Source organism: Prionailurus viverrinus, chromosome X (genome assembly GCF_022837055.1).
Source record: "Prionailurus viverrinus isolate Anna chromosome X, UM_Priviv_1.0, whole genome shotgun sequence".
NCBI lineage: Eukaryota > Metazoa > Chordata > Mammalia > Carnivora > Felidae > Prionailurus > Prionailurus viverrinus.
In genome coordinates this window covers 75,785,764-75,794,468 of record NC_062579.1, presented here as the reverse complement: position 1 = coordinate 75,794,468, position 8,705 = coordinate 75,785,764, and positions in this window count along the sequence as shown.

Sequence of the window (8,705 nt, the reverse complement as noted above, 5' to 3'; positions counted from 1 at the left end):
CATCACTACGAGTAGGGAGATAAAGTAACCAAAGTCGCAACAACAGACAGCAAATAACACTCTCCACAAAACGCATCCTGAATGGCCAGGCCCTGGGCAGTGTACGACCCCTCTTTAATATAATAGTGCTTGCAGGTGCAGGGCACATAAAAAACTTTTAAAACACATGAGGGACAGAAAACTAGCCAAAATGATGAAACGGTAGAATTCCCCTCAAAAGAAATTCCAGGAAGAAACGACAGCTAAAGAATTGCTCAAAACAGACATAATCAATATAACTTAACAAGAATTTAGAATAATAGTCATAAGATTAATTGCTGGACTTGAAAAAAAAGCATAGAAGACTGCAGAGAATCTATTGCTGCAGAGATCAGGGAACTAAAGAATAGTCAGAGTGGGTTAAAAAGTGCTGTAAATGGGGTGCAAAATAAACTAGCGGTGGTGACAGGGAGAATTGAAGAGGCAGAGAGGAGAATAGGTGAAATAAGAGATAAAATTATGGAAAAGAGGAAGTTGAGAAAGAGAGAGAGAGAAAAAAATTCTGGATCATGAGGGGAGAATTAGAGAGTTAAGTGATGAAACAAATGAAACAAAACAATATCCGTATCATAGGAATTCCAGAAGAAGGAGGAGGAGGAGGAGGAGGAGGAGGAGGAGACGATGACCACAGGTGTGCTTGAACAAATCATAGCTGGGAACTTCCCCAATCTGGGGAAGAAATAAGACATTGAAATCCAGGAGGCACAGAGAACTCCCTTCAGAAGTAACTTGAACCAATCTTCTGCATGACATATCATAGCGAAACTGGCAAACTACAAAGATAAAGAGAGAATTCTGAAAACAGCTAGGGATAAACGGGCCTTAACCTACAAGGGTAGACACATAAGCGTTGTAGCAGACCCATCTACTGAAACTTGGCAGGCCATAAAGGAGTGGCCCGAAATTTTCAATGTGATGAAAAGAAGAAAAAAAAAAAACTGCAGCCAAGACTCCTTTATCCATCAAGTCTGTCATTCAGAATAGAAGGAGAGATAAAGGTATTACCAAACAAACAAAAACTGAAAGAATTCATCACCACTAAACCAGCCCTACAAGACATCCTAAAGGGGACTCTGTGAATGTTGCAAAGACCACAAAGTACCAGAGACATCACTACAAGCATGAAACCTAGAGACAACAAGACGACTCTAACTAAACTCATATCTTACAATAATAACACTGAATGTAAATGGACTCAATGCTTTAATCAAAAGACATAAGGTATCAGAATGTATAAAAAAAAAAAACCAAGACCCATCTATTTTCTGTCTCCGAGAGACCCATTTTAGACGTGAGGACACCTACAGATTGAAAGTGAGGGGATGGAGAACCATATATCGTGCTACTGGAAGTCAAAAGAAAGCTGGAGTAGCCATACTTACATCAGGCAAACCAGACTTTAAATTAGAGGCTGTAACAAGAGATGAAGATGGGCATTATATAATGATTACAGGGTCTATCCATCAAGTAGAACTAACAATTATAAATGTTTATGCACCAGATACAAAAGCACCCAAATATATAAAACAATTAATCACAAACATAAGCAACCTTATTGGTAAGAATGTGGTAGTTGCAGGGGACTGTAACACTGCACTTACAACAATGGGCAGATCATCTAGACGGAGAATCAGTAAAGAAACAATGGCCCTGAATAATACACTGGACCAGATGGACTTGACAGATATATTCAGAACTTTTCTTTCTAAAGCAGCAGAATATACTTTCTTCTCGAGTGCACATGGAACATTCTCCACGATAGATCACATACTGGGTCACAAAACAACCCACAATAAATATAAGATAATTCAGATCATACCATGCACACTTTCAGATCACAATGCTATGAAACTTGAAATCAAACACAAGAAAAAGTTTGGAAAATCTCCAAATGCAAATGGGTCAACGAGGCAATTAAAGCAGGAATTAAAAAAAAAACATATGGAAACAAATGAAAATGTAAAGACAACAATCCAAACCCTTTGGGGTACAGTGAAGACACTCCTAAGAGAAAAATTTGCCATCCAGGCCTATCTCAAGAAACAAGAATAATTCCAAATACAAAATCTAACAGCACACCTAAAGGAACTAGACGCAGAACAACAAAGAAGCCCCAAACCCAGCAGAAGAAAAGAAGTAATCAAGAGCAGAGCAGAAATAAACAATATAGAATTGAAAAAAAAAACACAGTAGAACAGAACAATGAAAGTAGAGTTAGTTTTTTGAAAAAAATAAAAAAAAGACAAACCCTTGGCCAGATTTCTCAAAAAGAAAAGAGGACCCAAATAGATAAAATCACCAATGAAAATGTATTTATCACAACCAATTCCTCAGATGTAGAAGGAATCACCAGAGAATACTATGAAAAACTATATGCCAACAAACAGGACAACCTGGAAGAAACGGACAATTTTCTAGACACCCTCACACTAGCAAAACTCAAACAGGAAGAAATAGAAAGTTTGAACAGACCCATAAGTAGTGAAGAAATCGAATCAGTTATCAAAAATATCCCAACAAATAAGAGTCTTGAGCCAGATGGCTTCCCGGGGGAATTCTACCAGACATGTAAAGCAGAGTTAGTACCAATCCTTCTCAAGCTGTTCCAAAAAAAATAGAAACAGAAGGAAAACTTGTGGACTCATTTTATGAAGCTAGCATTACCTTGATTCCCAAGCCAGACAAAGACCCCACAAAAAAAGGAGAAATACAGGCCAATATCCCTGATGACATGGATGCAAAAATTCTCAACAAGATACTAGCAAATCGAATTCAACAGCATATAAAGGGATTATTCACCATGATCAAGTGGAATTCATTCCTGGGCTGCGGGGCTGGTTCAATATTCGCAAAAACAATCAATGTGGTACATCACATTAATAAAAGAAAGGATACGAACTGTATGATGCTGTCAATAGATGCAGAAAAATCATTTGACAAAATACAACATCCTTTCTTAATAAAAATCCTCGAGAAAGTCGGGATAGAAGGAACATACTTAAACTTCATAAAAGCCATTTATGAAAAGCCCACAGCTGGGGCGCCTGGGTGGCTCACTCAGTTGAGCATCCGACTTTGGGCTCAGGTCATGATCTCATGGGTCGTGAGTTCGAGCCTCGTGTCAGGCTCTGTGCTGACAGCTGGGAGCCTGGAGCCTGCATCGGATTCTGTGTCTCCCTCTCTCTGCCCCATCCCCACTCATGCTCTGTCTCTCTCTGTCTTAAAAATAAATAAAACATTAAAAAAATTTAAAAAAGACAAAGAAAAAGAAGAGACCGCAGCTAATATCATCCTCAGTGGGAAAAAACTGAGAGCTTTTCCCCTGAGATCAGGAACACGACAAGAATGTCCACTCTCACTGCTGTTGTTTAACATAGTGTTGGAAGTCCTAGCATCAGCAATCAGACAACAAAATGAAATCAAGGGCACCAAAATGGGCAACAATGAAGTCAAACTTTCACTTTTCGCAGATGACATGATACTCTACATGGAAAACCAGACAGATTCCACCAAAAGCCTGCTAGAACTGATACATGAATTCAGCAAAGTCACAGCATACAAATCAATGTACAGAAAAGGGTTGCATTTTTATACACCAATAATGAAGCAACAGAAAGAGAAATAAAGAAACTGATCCCATTTACAATTGCACCGAGAACCTTAACATACCTAGGAATAAACGTAACCAAACATGTAAAAGTTCCGTACGTGGAAAACTATAGAAAGCTTATGAAGGAAATTGAAGAAGACACAAAGAAATGGAAAAACATTCCATGTTCATGGATTGGAAGAATAAATATTGTCAAAATGTCAATACTACCCAAAGCAATCTACACATTCAATGCAATCCCAATCAAAATTTCACTGGCATTCTTCTCAAAGGTAGAACAAGCAATCCCAAAATTTTTATGGAACCACAAAAGACCCCAAATAGCCAACGTAATGTTGAAGAAGAAGACCAAAGCGGGAGGCATCACAATCCCAGACGTTAGCCTCTACTCCAAAGCTGAGATCATTCAGACAGTATGGTATTGGCACAAAAACAGACACATAAGACCAATGGAACAGAATAAAGAACCCAAAATTGGATCCACAAGTGTTTGGCCAACTAATTTTTGACAAAGCAGGGAAGAGTATCCAATGGAAAAAAGACAGTCTCTTTAGCAAATGGTGCTGGCAGAACTGGACAGCAATATGCAGAGGAGTGAAACTTGAACACTTTCTTACACCATACACAAAAGCAAACTCAAAAAGATGAAAGACCTGAATGCGAGACAGGAAACCATCAAAACCCCAGAGGAGAAAGCTGGCAACAACCTCTTTGGCCTCCACCACAGCAATTTCTTACTCGACGCATCTCAAAAGGCAAGGGAATTAAAAGCACAAATGAACTATTGGGACCTCATCAAGATAAAAAGCTTCTGCGCTGCAAAGGAAACAGTCAACAGAACTGAAAGGCAACGGATGGAATGGGAAAAGATATTTGCAAATGACATATCCGATAAAGGGCTAGTATACATAAATATGGAGAACAAACTGAGGGTTGCTGGAGGGGTTGTGGAAGGGGGATGGGCTAAAGGGGCATTAAGGAATCTACTCCTGAAATCATTGTTTCACTATATACTAACTAACTTGGATGTAAGTTTAAAAAAAAATAATAATCAAATCAAATAAAAATGGGCTAGTATCCAAAATCTATAAAGAACTCACCAAACTCCACACCCGAAAAACAAATAATCCAGTGAAGAAATGGGCAGAAGACACGAATAGACACTTCTGTAAAGAAGACATCCAGATGGCCAGCAAACACATGAAAAGATGCTCAGTGTCACTCATCATCAGGGAAATACAAATCAAAGCCACACTGTGTTGCCACCTCACGCCGGTCAGAGTGGGTAAAATGAACAAATCAGGAAACTGCCGATGCTGGCGAGGATGTAGAGAAACGGGAACCCTCTTGCACTGTTGGTGGGAATGCAAACTGGTGCAGTCGCTCTGGAAAACAGTGTGGAGGTTCCTCAAAAAACTAAATATAGAACTACCCTGTGACCCATCAATTGTACTACTAGGAATTTGCCCAAGGGATACAGGAGTGCTGATGCATGGGGGTATGTGTACCCCAATGTTTATAGCAGTGCTCTCAACGATAGCCAAATCATGGGAAGAGCCTAAATGTCCATCAACTGATGAATGGATAAAGATGTGGCTTATATATACAATGGAATACTACTTGGACATGAGAAAGAATGAACTCATGACACTTGCAGCAACGTGGATGGAACTGGAAGGCATTATGCTGAGTGAAATAAGTCAGTCAGAGAAGGACAGATAGCATATGTTTTCACTCATATGTGGATCCTGAGAAACTTAACAGAAGGCCATGGGGGAAGGGAAATGGGAAAATTAGTTACAAACAGAGAGGGAGGGAGGCAAACCACAAGAGACTCTTAAATACGGAGAACAAACTGAGGGTGGATAGGGGGGTGGGGGAGAGGGGAAAATGGGTGATGGGCATTGAGGACGGCACTTGTCGGGATGAGCACTGGGTGTTTTATGTAAGCCAATTTGACAATAAATTATATTCATTAAAAAAGGAATGAAGTATTATAAGATTTGGACTTGTGTTCAGTGATTGTGGAGGAGGTTCAAGGAAGTGGGGAGCTGGTCCATATTGAATGCTGTCAGGAAGTGGGAGTGATTCTTTAATTGGGTACAGTGATAAATTTTATCTAAAAGGAGAGAAGCATAGAGCAAGATTAAAGCTGTAATCGGTAAAGAAGCATTGGTTACTTATTTTAACCAGGAGAAGAGGGTGCTTGGACATTTTTGTGGTTCGCATGGTGATTTTGTGTTGTTTTTACCCCCAGCTTTATTGACATATAATCGACATAACGTTGTGCGAGTTTAAGGTGTACAACGTGACAATTTGATATATGTGCATATTACAAAATGATTCCCACAATAAGGTTAGTTGGCACACACGTCATCTCACATAGTTATCATTTTGTGTGTGTGTGTGTGTGGTGAGAACATTGAAAATCTACTCTCTTAGCAACTTCCATGTATACAGTACGGTATTGGGAACCATAGTCAGCAGGCTGTACATTAGGTCTCCAGAACCTATTAATCTTAAAACTGGAAGTTTGTACCCTTTGGCTACCATCACCCATTCTCTCCACCTCCAGCCCCTGGCAACCACCATTCGTCTCTCTGTTTCTACAGATTTGGCTTTTTTAGATTCCATGTACAAGTGAGATCATACAGTAGTTGTCTTTGTCTTATTTCACTTGTCGGAATGCCTTAAAGTTTCGCCCATGCTGTTGCAAATGGCAGGAATTCCTTCTTTCTTATGAATTATATTCCATTGTGTATATATACATCACATTTTCTGTATCCATTCATCCATTGATGGACAATTGATTTGATTCCATGTTGTGGCTGTTGCGAATAATGCTGCAGTGTGCATGCAGATACAGACATCTTTTCAAGATCGTGATATCACTTCCTTCAGATATATATCCAGAGGAGGAATTGCTGAATCTTATGGTAGTTCTATTTTAAACTTTTTGAGGAACTCCCATACTGTCTTCCACAGTGGCTGTACCAAGTTTCATTTCCTTCAACAGAGCACAAGGATGTCCTTTTCTCCACATCTTTGTCACCACCGGTTATCTCTTGTGTTTTTAATAATAGCCAGCTTAACAGGCATGAGGCAAAATCTCATCGTGTGTGTGTGTGTGTGTGTGTGTGTGTGTGTGTTTTGAAGGACAGTTTATACTCGGTATATTTTCAAGTAGTTAATCACACAGCTTTTCCCAAATGCCTCTACACCTATGTTGAAAAGCACTTCTATCTTACAGAAAGTTGTTGGGTTGACGCATTATACACAGTATAGTTTCTATTCCCATATGCTCCTACACATAAGTTTAATTTCTATCTTAATAAAGAAGATGTTACTTGAGAGATGGTTTATACACAGTGTAGTTCCTTTTTTTTATTAAGTTTTTATTCTAATTCCAGTATAGTTAACCTGGTGTTCTGTCAGTTTCAGATGCATGACATGGTGATTCCAAAACTCCATACATCACCTAGTGCTCACCACAACAAGTGCACCCTTTAATCCCTATCTCATATTTTACTCATCCCTCCACTCACCACCACTTCCCCTGGTAACCATCAGTTTGTTCTCCATGGTTAAGTGTCTGATTCTCTCTATCTCTCTCTCTCTCTCTCTCACACACACACACTCACACACACTCTTGCTCTCTCTCCCTTTGCTCATTTATTTTGTTTTTTAAATTCCACATATGAGTGAGATGATTTGGTATCTGTATTTCTCTGACTGACTTATTTCACTTAGTATTATACTCACTAGCTCCATCCATGCCATTGCAAATAGAAAGACTGTTCTTTTTTTATGGATGAAAAATATATGCATACACACACACACACACACACACACACACACACCTTCTTTATCCATTCATCTATTGATGGACATTTGGGCTGCTTTCATAATTTGGCTATTGTAAATAAAGCTGCTATAAACATAGGGGTGCATGTATCCCTTCAAATTCATGTTTTGGTATTTTTAGGGTTGATACCCTGTGATGCTATTACTGGATCTTAGGACAGTTGTATTTTTAACTTTTTAACTGTTTTCCAGAGTGGCTGAGCCAGCTTGCATTCCTATCAACAGTGCAAGAGGGTTCCCTTTTCTGCACATCCTTGCCAACACTTTTTGTTTCTCCTGTTTTCGATTGTAGCCATTCTGACAGGTGTGAGGTGATATCTTATTGTGGTTTTGATTTGATTTCCTTGATGGTTAATGATGTTGAGCACCTTTTCATATACCTGTTGGCCCTTTATATATCATCTTTTGAATAATGTCTATTCAGGTCCTTTGCCCATTTTTTGATCAGGTTATTACTTTTACGTTATTGAGTTGTGTAAGTTCCTTATGTATTTTGGATGAGAGCCCCTTATCAGATATATGGTTTGCAAATATTTTCTCCCACTTCACAGGTTGCTTTTTAATTGTTGATTGATGTGGCCCTACTTGTGGATTTTTCCTTTTGCTGCTTTTGTGCCTTTGTGTCATTTGCAAAAAAGCATTACCAAGAACATTGTCAAGGAGCTTTCCCCCTGTATTTTCTTCTGGGAATTTTATGGTCCCAGGACTTATATTTAAATCTTTGATCCATTTTCAGTGAATTTTGTGAATGGTATAAGATAGGGGTCCAATTCCATTCTTTTGTATGTGAGTGTCCAGTTTTCCCAGCACTGTTTCTTGAACTGCCTATCCTTTCTCCATTGAATATTCTTGGCTTTCTTATGAGATATTAGTTGACCATTTATTCACGGGTTTATTTATGGGCTCTCTGTTCTGTTCCATTGGTCCACATGTATATTTTATGCCAATATCATACCATTTGATTATGATGGCTTTGTAATACAGTTTCAAATCAGGAGGTGTGATACCTCCAGCTTTGTTCTTCTTTCTCAAATTGCTTTAGCTATTCTGGGTCTTTTGTGATTCCATATGAACTTAAGGTCTTTTTTGTTCTGTTTGTGTGGAAAATGGCATCGGTATCTTGATAGAGATTGCATTGAGTCTGTAGACTATTTGGGGGGTAGTATGGATATTTTAACAATATTAATTCTTT